This window comes from Cherax quadricarinatus, unplaced genomic scaffold (assembly GCF_038502225.1).
Source record: "Cherax quadricarinatus isolate ZL_2023a unplaced genomic scaffold, ASM3850222v1 Contig645, whole genome shotgun sequence".
In the NCBI taxonomy this organism is placed as follows: Eukaryota; Metazoa; Arthropoda; class Malacostraca; order Decapoda; family Parastacidae; genus Cherax; species Cherax quadricarinatus.
The window spans coordinates 70,322-83,725 of NW_027195671.1; the positions used below are offsets into that span (position 1 = coordinate 70,322).

General features: G+C 40.5%; 1 long non-coding RNA gene across 1 annotated transcript; it reads right to left on the reverse strand.

Annotated features, from left to right (window-relative positions):
- Positions 1-510: 510 nt before the first annotated feature.
- Positions 511-13,066, reverse strand: LOC138851444 (uncharacterized). The gene is made up of 2 exons (XR_011391218.1): positions 12,603-13,066; positions 511-11,769 (listed from the first exon to the last, which is right to left on the reverse strand). It is a non-coding gene; the product is annotated as an uncharacterized lncRNA (long non-coding RNA).
- Positions 13,067-13,404: the final 338 nt, after the last annotated feature.

Consider the following 13,404-nt stretch of genomic DNA (forward strand, 5'->3'; position numbering starts at 1 on the left):
TACTGCACTCATACTGGCACATAATGTGAGGGCACAACATGCCAACAATCAAGCTTGACTGCTTGTATAACACACAGGCACGTGCTTTGATTTGAAATTAGAATAGCAGGCAGTGGTGCAATTATACCAATACTGGCCCCCAGGTGGCACACCTGAGTGAAATAATCCTGGCACAATCTGATGATCGCCTGGGTAACCATTTATTAAAATGCTTACCTTAGGCTCTTGCAATGGTAATTCCAACAACTGAAAGAAGAGATGTAACAATTATGGTAGATCATGAAAGGAGACACTACAATGAGAGAAGGAAAAGAAGCATAATGGGTTGAGTCCAAATCAAGTGTTCAAACTACCACTAGCAGTGGTGATAAACATAGATCAAGGAATAAGAAGGTACCTGACTGTCATTCAACTGGTGAGGGTTGAGAAGTGATCACTGCCATAAAGAAGGTACCTGGATTGTAGATGAATGGTTCAAAGAACTGACACATTGTTAAATTAGACACGTGCAATTCTTGGGTATCTTTATTGAGGAAACGTTTCACCACACAGTGGCTTCATCAGTCCATACAAAGGATAATTATTATTATTATTATAATCAAAAAGAAGCGCTAAGCCACAAGAGCTATACAGCGCTGCAGGGTAGGGAAGGAAGCGAGGGTATTGGATGGCAGAAGGGAGGAGGGATGATCAGTAGGTTACAGAAAACAGCGGGGCAGAGGATAGTACCGGGGTAGAGGGTAGCAAGAGATTGAAGTAGAAAGGGCTGAAGGTATCAGAATTTGTGAAGTAAGTCAGTTGTTGTCAAAAAGTCAATGAGAGAGTCCGGATGAAAGGTGGGTCCATCAGCGAGAAGGGAAGGTAAAGAGAGAGCAGCGGAGCGAAGACGACGATGGAGGTAAATTCTGCGTGCTCGTTGATAAAGTGGGCAGTCCAACAGAATGTGGCTGACTGATAATGGAACTTGGCAATTCTCACAGAGAGGAGCAGGGCGCCTCTCCATGAGATATCCATGAGTAAGACGAGTATGGCCAATGCGAAGACGGGAGAGAGTAGTCTCCCAACCTCGACACTGGTGATAAGAAGACGGCCAGTAACCTATACTTGGTTTAATAGATTGAAGTTTGTTGCCGAGCATAGTAGACCAACGGTGTTGCCAACGGGTGTGAAGGTGGGAAGATATTGCAGCAAAATAGTCCGTAAATGGAATACCTCTACATGAAACTGGTAGGTCATGTACTGCTGACCACGCAGCAGTGTCTGCCTGTTCATTGCCCTGTAAGTCAACATGACCAGGGACCCAACAAAAAACAATATCTTTATGCTTGTTAAAGATGCGGCGTAGCCAAAGTTGGATACGGAGGACTAAGGGGTGAGGTGTATCAAATTTCTGTATATCCTGTAAAGCACTAAGGGAGTCTGAGACAACCACGAAGGCATTACGAACATACGTATCCAAGCGTAGTAAGGGGTCTATGGTAGAACGTCCCTTACGAAAGCCATATTGACGAGTGGAGAGACTGTTGTGTGTCTCTAAATACCACACTAAACGTCTATTTACTAGGCGTTCCATCACTTTGCAAACTGCACTGGTAAGAGCAATGGGATGATAGTGGGAGGTTTCATGTCCCGTAGTGCCTGGTTTGCGGAAAGGGAGAACAATGGCGGATTTCCACAGCTGTGGAAGAACTCCTTGTGATCAAATAAGATTGTAAAGGCGTAATAGGACTGCAAGGGCTGACTGATGTAAATGTTGTAGCATACGAATATGAATGTCGTCGGGCCCAGCTGCCGATGATCGGCAAGCTGAGAGTGTTGCCTCCAGTTCTTGCAGTGTAAAAGGCACATTATACTGTTCTTCTCTGAGAGAAGAAAAGTCCAAGGGTGCTAACTCTCTGGCAGACTTTGAGGAAAGAAATGAGGGGCATAGATGGAGTCCCTGAGAAATACGGACCAGATGATTGCCAATTTCATTGGCAACATCTAGTGGGTTTGCTATATCAACACCGGCAACCCGCAGAACAGGAGCCGGGTCAGGAGAATATTTACCACTCAGTTTTCAAACTTTTTTCCAGACTGCACTCATAGAGGAAGCAGAGGTGATGGTGGAGACATAATCTCGCCAGCAAGTGCGTTTAGCGTCACGGACGACACGGCGAGCGATCGCACGCTTCTGCTTAAAATCAAGAAGTCTCTCTGTGGTTCTATTGTACCGGTACCTGCCCCATGCAGCGCGTTTCATACGTACTGCACGAGCACAAGCAGGAGACCACCAAGGCACGCATTTCTGAGAATGCCTGCCCGAAGTTTGGGGTATAGAATGAGAAGCTGCGGTTAAAACGGAGGACGAGAAGAGGTGTAAAAGCTCATCGATGGAGGACAAAGAAGGAACCTCTCTAAAAACAGTTAGGTGTGAGTAAAGGTTCCAATTTGCCTGATCAAATTGCCAGCGTGGGATGCGAAGAGGTGGTGAATATGAAGGGGAAGTAAGAATGATTGGGAAATGATCGCTGTCATGTAAGTCCGGAAGAACAGACCAAGTGAAGTCTAATGCGGCGGAGGAAGAGCAGACTGAGAGATCGATGCAAGAGAGAGTGTGAGTCCGAGGATCAAAATGGGTGTGAGTACCTGTATTTAAAACATGGAGGGGGTGGGTGGCAAGAGAAGCCTCTAACTGAATGCCACAGGAATCACAGTGAGACCCCCCCAGAGGAAATGGTGGGCATTAAAATCACCAAGTAACAGAATCGGTGGTGGTAATGACGAAACAAGAAAGGCAATATCCGGAATAGATAATGCCCGAGAAGGAGAGAGATATAAAGAACAGAGCGTATACCACCTATGCAAGTGGATACAGGCTGCTGTGTAATGCAGCGAAGTACGAACAAATAGCTGATGGTACGGAATATCAGTGCATAGAAGAAGAGCACTTTCATTAAAGGTCCCATCAGGAAAAGGATCTGAAGAATATACTAATAAATTATAGCCTGAGATGGGAGAGATAACAACAGAGTGTAATTTTGGTTCCTGTAAGCAAACACCAACAGGGGAAAACTGGGAGAGTAACATCTGAAGCTCACCCCGATTACCCCTGAGGCCGCGTATATTCCACTGTAAATAGGCCATGTTTGGCAATGATAAAGATACCTGAAATCCGCAGGTAAGGGTTCCTACGGACTAGAGGGGTTAGAAAAGTCCACATGCAGAGGCAGTGGAAAACGTTCAAGCAGCGAAGGAATGGTGCGCTGTGAAGAAAGGAGTTGCGCAGATGGAGTAGAGGAGAGAGAAGGAGCGGAGGGTGGATCAGTGTCCATTGATGGTTTGGTCTCTCCAATATATTCAGAGATTGCTTCAAGTGTTTCAGAATTCAGAGACGTCGTATGGGAGACAATATTGGAAATGGTAGGGGGAGGATGAGTAAAGATTGGAACTGTAATGGACTGTACCAAGGTAGGGGGGGGGTGAAAGGGTGAAGGGAACTGGAGAAGCATGGAAGGGGACAGAAGAGGCAGAAATCTGGGAGGTGGCAGAAGAGGAAGAAACTTGGGAGGGAACAGGGGAGGAAGGTACAGTACGAGGAGGAGGGTGAACCTCTACACTTGTAACAGAGCCAGTGAGAGGGGGAGAACCAGGTACAGAGACAGGGAAGGGAAAATGAGGAGGTGGAAGATGGGTAGGAGGTGTTAACGGACCTTTTTTTGACTTTTGAGAAGTAGAGGGACGATTGGGAGGAGGTGTCATACGAGATCTCTTCGCTACTGAGGCTTGTGAGAGAGAACACGAAGAAGCGAAATCAGACTGAGACGTTGAAGTAGGGACGTCTGAGCAGAGGACAGCAAAAGAATTAGCTACAGGAGTGACTATGGGAGAGGTAACCACACGTTTCCTCAATAAAGATACCCAAGAGTTGCACATGTGTCTAATTTAACAAGGTACCTGGATGTTACTCAACTGGTGAGATTATTATTATAATCAAAAAGAAGCGCTAAACCACAAGGGCTCAACTGGTGAGAGCTGCATCCTGGGATTTCTAACCCTCGAAGTTATTAATCAAAATAAAATCTATCTTGTACCCCCACAAAAAAAAAATAATGAGAGATATGGATACAATAACACACACAGTTCCTATTGCTTACAGAATGTAGAGAGAACACTGAAACATCCAGCTAATTTTTATTCATCTTAGATGGAAAAATTTTGATAAATCTTTATACATGAAATTTTATTTAACATTATGTGACTAGTGTTTGTAGATGACAATGCCCATAGTGATCAACCTCATGTACATGTTTATAAAAGCAGTTTAACTAAAAAAACATTTTTACCCAAAACCTCAATGAAACAAACCTCTATAAAGTAGATGTCAGATAAAATGAGCAAAAAAATCTGCCTGAACAAAGGCTCAACATGTACACTTAATATGGTGTCCATTACAAAAAAAAAGCAATGTAGACCAAATCTGGTATATGACACAACCGTCTGCTCCAGCTGTACCATCAATAATGTATTCCTAGTCTGATCAGTTGCAAGTTTGTCCAGTCCAAGCTTCATCTTGGACTTGTCCATTTTTATTATTTTTTGGGCAGTGAGGCCAGTAACTCAGCCTGTGTCAGTTTGTTATTGTCTATGTGCTCCCTCACATTCCATCATCATTTTGTCTCAAATTTTCCCTGGATTTACAGTGTTTTCCATTACAGTATTTATTAAGGTACCATGTGCAGTGTTATTAACAACAGCCTCCTAAACAAGTGAAGATGCCAGCCAAGAAGACTGTCACCTTGACTGCTAAGTTGAAACTTGAGTTAAATTCATCTTTCCACCAGAAAAGGTTGGAAAAATTACTGTACTATATTCTACTATATTTTTAACTCTTTTTTTTCAGATACAGCTGTACTACCTGAAGGGTGTTCTGGGGGTCAGCACCCCCATGGACCAGTCCATGACCAGGTCTGTATAGTATTATAATACTATACTCTAGTTTACTATTAGTATTTTCAGTAGTCCATCAGTACAGCAGACTAAGCTCACTTCACTGGGCATCTGTCAGTGTCTGGTATTCAATCAATTCAGAAGACTACATACACTCAATAAAAAGTCAATATAATGGATTTTCAGTACAATGGATACCCCTTTCCCTTTATTAGTCTGTTTTACAGACATTTCACTGTATTTTAAGACTGAATCATTGAAAATTTGTCCTAAATTATGGGCTTCTTCAAACATATACAATTAACTATGATGCTCTAATTATGTTATAGGGCAGCAATTGCTTGTTATAAACACTTTAGGTCTCCAAGGATATGCCTAGATCAAAACTTTTATGTAACACAAAAAAAATTTTTAAATAATAATTATTTTAAACACAAGCCTGCATGTCACTGGCCAACTTAAAGGAAGTGTTCCAAGTATTCCAAGTTTTTACTAAGCATTTAATAAAAGTAACAATGCATTACACTTATATTAAATATCACTGAATACTGGCACTTTGCAATGTAGAAAAATCAGTGTAGAACATATACAGGTAGTTCCCAAGTTACAACCATCCTAAGTTACACACATCCAAACTTACAAACTAGGAGCTTAGGAACTGATTAATATTTTACAACTGTTGAGCTGCAGTATGTACACATGTAAAGCATAACTATCCTTCTGCACAATTGTTTCTGCACAAACAATCTCTTCTTAACTTCAAACATCAGTAACATAACTTGTTTTTAAGATGAGGATTTCCTCTATTTCAAATAAAGAACAAAACTGGCATGTAAACAATTTGGTCAATAAAGGGAAATTTATCTGGAAAAAACTTTTTTTCCATATACAGTACTGTGCATTTTTTTTAATCAAAATGGGATCATAAAGTTCTCTCTCACAGCTCAACACAATCTGGTGCTAGAGTTCTACAGAATACAAATGTATTTATCACATTACCTTACATAATACATTATTATAATTACTCACTAATTCTACAGACATTTCAAAAGTCTCACATTCACTGTGCACTCTCAGTCACCAACCTTACTTGTATTATAATGAGGTGAATTTTATCTCTAATGAATATAGATAAATAAACTATTTCAATAAATGTAGTAAAATACAAAGGTAATGTACACTTACCCATCCACAAGAGTATCCAGACATTTACTCATTCATCAAGTGGACTTGAGAGATAAATAAGAATGTGTAAAATAAGGGACACAACATCTATAATAATGAACACTTAACACACCAGTACCAACACCACATGTGTTTACTCAGCCTTTCAAACAATAAACAAGTGTTAACACATGTAAGAGATACTGATCCTCCCCAGAACACATGAGTGTGGCCACACCAGTGTGGGAACACAAGCATGGACACACCAGTGTGGGAACACAAACATGGACACACCAGTGTGGGAACACAAACATGGACACACCAGTGTGGGAACACAAACATGGACACACCAGTGTGGGAACACAAACATGGACACACCAGTGTGGGAACACAAACATGGACACACCAGTGTGGGAACACAAGCATGGCCACACCAGTGTGGGAACACAAGCATGGCCACACCAGTGTGGGAACACAAGCATGACCACACCAGTGATGGAACATAAGCATGGACACACCAGTGTGGGAACACAAGCATGGCCACACCAGTGTGGGAACACAAGCATGGCCACACCAGTGTGGGAACACAAGCATGGCCACACCAGAGTAGGAATATAAGCATGGCCACACCAGTGTGGGAACACAAGCATAGCCACACCTGTGTGGGAACACAAGCATGGACACACCAGTGTGGTAACACAAGCATGGCCACACCAGTGTGAGAACACAAGCATGGCCACACCAGTGTGGGAACACAAGCATGGCCACACCAGTGTGGGAACACAAGCATGGCCACACCAGTGTGAGAACAGATACATAGACATATTAGTGTGGGAACACAAGCATGGTCATACCAATGTTGGAACACAAGCATGGCCACACCAGTGTGGGAACACAGGCATGGACATACCAATGTGGGAACACAAGCATAATCACACCAGTGTGGAAACAAAAGCATGACCACACCAGTGTTGGAACACAAGCATGGACACACCAGTGTGAAAACACAAGCAAGGCCACACCAGAGTGGGAACACGAGCATGGTCACACCAGTGTGGGAACACAAGCATGGCCACACCAGTGTGGGAACACAAGCACAGACACACCAGTATGGGAACACAAGCACAGACACACCAGTATGGGAACACAAGCATGGACACACCAGTGTGGGAACACAAGCATGGACACACCAGTGTGGGAACACAAGCATGGCCACATTTACCACACTGAACAATGATCAGCTATGCAAACTCAAGTATTTACATGCTGCTTGTGAGAATACAAAAGCATAACATTAGTGCTGGCAAAAACATAGGGGCATGGTGACACATCTTTATTCTCACAAGAATATGCAAGTGCAGACAAACATAACATATTTACCCTTGTGAGAATATACAAGTGTGGACACATGTAATATACCTGGCCTGAAGGCAACACACAAGCAAGAACACATATAACACAGTGATCCTGGTGGTAATACATGCAGGAACACATGTAACACAGTGATCCTGGTGGTAATACATGCAGGAACACATGTAACACAGCAATCCTGGTGGTAATACATGCAGGAACACACGTAACACAGTGATCCTGGTGGTAACACATGCTGGAACACATGTAACACAGTGATCCTGGTGGTAACACAAACAGAAACACCGTGATCCTGGTGGTTACACAAGCTGGAACACGATGATCCTGGTGGTAACACAAGCAGAAACACCGTGATCCTGATGATTACACAAGCAGGAACACGGTGATCCTGGTGGTAACACAAGCAGGAACACGGTGATCCTGGTGGTTACACAAGCTGGAACACGATGATCCTGGTGGTAACACAAGCAGAAACACCGTGATCCTGATGATTACACAAGCAGGAACACGGTGATCCTGGTGGTAACACAAGCAGGAATACGGTGATCCTGGGGATAACACAAGCAGGAACACGGTGATCCTGGTGGTAACACAAGCAGAAACACCGTGATCCTGATGATTACACAAGCAGGAACACGGTGATCCTGGTGGTAACACAAGCAGGAATACGGTGATCCTGGGGATAACACAAGCAGGAACACGGTGATCCTGGTGTTAACACATGCAGGAACATGGTGATCCTGGTGGTAACACAAGCAGGAACACGGTGATCCAGGTGGTAACACAAGTAGACACACGTTTGAAACTTTGAGTGCACAGCAACAAACATGTACATATTAAGTGCACTGAGTGAACAGCATCAGAGAAATTCAAGTTCAATATAAGAGAAACAACATAAGTTTTCAGTAATAATATTCCTACACAGGGTAGTTGAAAGAGGTGCTGAATAACATTAAGTGTCTCCAGTTCACAACCAAACAAAAATGAGAGGATTCTAAAATTTCAATATAAAAATTTATAAACAATTCACAAACCCAAAAACTTGAGAGAAAACTTTAGACAATATTTTTGTTAATTCCGAATAATGTCAAGTAATAATCAAGGGAGAAAAAACTGAGACTTGAAGACATGTAGAAAAGTGAGAGAGAAGGGGAGGGGGGGGGGGGAAGGAAGAGGGAGGAAACAGTAGTAGTAGTCATACTAGTAGTAGGGGAGTGAGGGTGGGGATGAGATGGTAGTAGCAGTATTAACCTTTTCACTGTTGACAATGTAGATATACATTATTAAGGTCAGTGGTGCTAATGTATATTGTGTCTTAATCACAGCACCCTCAAATATAATGAGAGTGGAAAATTTTGGCATAGACACGAGACAAAGGGTATCCAGTAGGTGCGCACAGATTAAAAAAAACATCCTACCCCATTCAGTTCAAGATGAAAGCAGTTAACCCCTGTCAGGACCTTGTATCTAGTTAAAATACTACTTTGAGGGGTTTTCTTTCATGGTTTTCATAATTTTATTGGCTACTTCTTGGTGCATGTGATGGACCCAAAGATAGACTAGTAAAACAGAGATGATTTTGGTGAGTTTCAAGATGGAAGTGGCTTCAGTAGGTGCCTGCTTCTCAATACACAGCCAATACTCCAGTCTTAGCAACACTAAAGATCTTATCTAACCTTTGTCTTCTCATCTTCTCTCCTGACCTGTCTTCTGGTTTTATCTTTCCTTGTTGCTTCTGTTTTTGCTAGCATGGACCACAAGAACTACGGTAGTGTTCATCATTCTTCCTTTACCAGTCCCTTAAAGACATGTGTTAGAAACTGGAGTAACGTGCTTCTTTTATCCATTGAGATGTAATTTACCCTTAATACTACTAATATAAGTACTAATTACATTATTACTACTACTGCTGCTATTATTACTACTACTACCACAACTACCACCACCACCAAAACTAATGCAACTATTACAACCACAACTATTACTATAATGACTACCACTATTTTCCTCCCCCTGTCTTTTCCTGACCTATCTTTCATCTTCTCAGTTTTTCTGGTTCAGTTGTTACTTGACAATGGTTCAGGAGTGACCACAACATGTAAACTTCTCTCTCCTGAGTGGGACACCTGTAAACTGTTCCACTCATGGTATTATGACTTTTACTTATCATAAACAATGTGTAACTATAATTTTGAACGAAGATTCCATTAACCCTTTCACTGTTAGTTCCGTAATATTACGGCTTGCAAGCCAGTTTTGGCACCGTAATAGTACGCCAAAACTCAAGCGGTTTCAAATCTTGCAGGAGAAAGGTGGTAAGCCTACATATCAGAGAATGGCTCTGAGTGGTCAGTGTGCACAGTATAAAAAATCCTGCAGCACGCAGTGCATGAGGAAAAAAAAATCCGACCGTGTTTTTCATTTAAAACAGCAACTTTGCAGTGTATTTTCAAATGGTTTATGGACTAAAAGTACCTTGAAATTGAGCTCAAAGTAGCAGAAATGTTTGATTTTTGTCGATGTTCAAGAATAAAAAAATCACGTCACGCGTCCAATACACATTAACTGGTGGGTCTAAAATGCTTTCACAAATGCGCTGATATTATTTATACTATTTTTACAATAATGCAGTAGTCTGCATAACAATAAATCTATTTTTTGTGTGAATAAAAATTCAAAATGGAAAGCAAGCATAATATAATAGGCGCCTGGAGACGTGACTAATGAATAGAGAAAATGTTATTTTAGTGCTAGAAATGTTTGCATTGTTAATTCTGGACCCTATTTTGAAACTGGATTTCCTGGAATTGTGTATGAAATCGGCCAGATTACCAATTTCTGATCACTTTATTGGGTAGCTGATATCAGTAAATGGGCGGTTTCTTGTACACAGTCGATAGAACAAAAAGAGTTCTAGTGAAATAGCTATGAGTTTGGTCAACTGTAACAACTGAATTGGCCAAAAATAGGGCTTAAAGTGTGCAAAATGGCCCATGCATAAATATTGCTAAGACCAGTAACTTCGTGAGAACGTAATTCATTAAGTTTTTCATCAAATTTTATACTTTTGGTGTCATTACCATCGGGAAAAGATCCTCTATAATTTAGTAAAAAAAAAAAAAAAAAAAAGGAAAATTCTTCGACACTGAGAGCAAGTTTGTGAGCAGGGGTCTGAACAGTGAAAGGGTTAATGATCAATTACTTATTATCCAAATTAAAGTAGGTAATCTAAAATATTAAATTGTTAGATATCTTCATCACAGTTTTAACTTTTAAAGTGAATACAATATATATACTTAAGTCAGTTGTAGTGTGTATGTGCACATGTGTGTGTGTATGCATGTGTGTATGTGCATGTGTGCGTGTGTGTGTGTGTGTGTGTGTGTGTGTGTGTGTGTGTGTGTGTGCGTACATGTGTATGTCTGTGTGCATGTGAGTCTACATGTGCATGTCTGTGTGTGCACCTGTGCATGCGTGTGCATGTCTGTGTGTGCGTCCATTCATGCATGTGCATGTGCTCGCACCTGTTTATGCGTGTGCATGTCTCTGTGTGTGTGCATCTGTGTTTGCATGTGTGCATATCTGAGCATGCGTGTGTATGCGTGCATGTATGTCTGTGTCTATATATATACATATATATTATACAGACAGACACAAATACACACACATGTATGTATGTAAACAGTATATACACAGCTTCAGCTGAGGCATCAGCTTATTTCTTGCAGACAGCCATAGCATGAGTGACATTAAACAGAATGTAACTCTACTCAAACAAGTTTTCAATGATCACTAACACATTCCCACATGTAACATTTTCACTTTTCATAGTATTGCAAATAATGTATTGAACTTGGCAGTTGATACATTCAACAACATGTGGACACCACTTAATCCCTATATAATGCAAAGGAAATAGTATTACCTACAATTTCTTCCAATTAATAGCAAATGTATCACATGAAGCTTAATAAGTTATGATGGACATCTAATGATGCTATATTATTCCATTTCAGAGATCCACACTGTAGGATCAAATACACCACACACTATTTAACTGTTTTTTCTCCTGTATTATTTAACCTTAATTAACAGGAAGTTTTTAAATGTTTTCTCTATTTTTTTCCTTTATTCTTCACCAGTACACAAAATATCTTCCATTATTTTCTAAGCCATGTGTTGATGTGGGTAGTGAGCAAGGGCTCAGAGGTCGTGACCACGAGAGCCAGCTACTGACACCCGGGTTGACACACTTGTTGATGAACCCAGGCCCAGATCACCATCGTACACTGGGTTAGTTACACTCTGTAAAAAGACAACCACTTTGTTATGTCAGTTCTTTCCATTATATATATGTATTATCAGCCATATATCAGTAAATTACAGGCATTATTTGAGTTTAGAAAACAAAACACTAATAGCACAAGATAGAAAGAAGCAAAGTAATATAACAAGTGATGATACATTGAGAAGAAAAACTTATGCGAGAGAGATGTACAAACATACACGATGCAAAAAAAGAAGTACAAAAGCAAAGCAACAAGTCAACCTGTCAAACTGAAGTGTGAAATGCAGATTTCCCTGGACAAGTCTATTCTGAAAAGAATATTAAAATGCACAGAAGTTAAAAACAAATGTACAAGACTTCAAACTTTCTGCCGAGCATTTCCAGACTTGGATTTGGTGAAAATATAGAAAAACGAAGCCGCAAACAAAAACAGAATACAGAACATCAAGGACATCCAACCGGTGAAATGAAGACAGGCAATAATTGCTTAATTAAGCATTTGGTTTGGAATTTCCTTTTTATTTTAAACAAAGAAGCCATTTATACAATTCAAATTTTTTTAACCTGTTTTGATTACACATTTCAAACTTTTACGAATAATATATGTAACACGATATATGATCAGTGAGACATGGTCTTGTCTCAGAGTGTAAAATTTGTTGAAAATGTTGAAAAATCATACTGAAATCAGGTAGAATATATACCTTTTTTAATTTGCATTACTGTATACTGTATGTTGGCTTGTTGCACAGTAGTGCAGCTTCCTGCACACTCCCACACAATGGTCACATTAAAAGAGTGCAACAAATCCAAGTGTTCAAACCAAATGCCTGCTTGCCATGTCACGTACCAGTCTGGTCGTTTAGTAGTTAGTAGTTCCATGGTGGTGGTGGTGGTGGTGGTGGTGGTGGTGGTAGTGGTGGTAGTAGTAGTAGTAGTAGTAGTAGTAGTAGTAGTTAGTAGTGGATGTAGAGGTGATGAGTGGTGAACAGGGTTGTTAGTTACATGAAATTCTGGGCGTCAATACTGAGTTGGCTACGGTTATCTGCAGAGTCACGCTCCCGCTTTAGTGTCCGAGAGCCAGAGCCGATGAGTCCGTCCATAAGTTATCATGGAACAAAAAACAAAAAAGAAAGAAACAAAATAAGCATGAAAATAAGAGCAAAATGAAAGAAGTGGCACTACTGTAGCTGCAAAATATTTTAAGATTTTCTTGTTGAGGACATTACTGATTTTGAACACTAAAATATGCAGCAGCACCTGCAATATTGGCAGCAAATCTTGCAGTCACAAGAAAGGCTAGAGATATAAATAAAATACAAATAATGGTAAAATATTGTGAAAAACACTATTTATCTACATTATTTATAATAGAAATTGAAGATGCATTAGGCTCTCAGTTCTAAAAACAATTTTCAGCTGGTAAGTTACCAAATTTTCTAGCCTACACTATATTCTATACCCTCAAGTGATACTTTAGTATATAAACCCTATACAAAAAGCACTGTGCATTAATGTCACATATACTGTAGAAAAATCTATACTTAATTCCCCAAGGATCTATACACCTACATTATTTCATCACAAAAATCACAAAGTCTCTGTACTGAATGCAGTACTGTCCATGTCCATTTCAGCCACAAAATTAAATA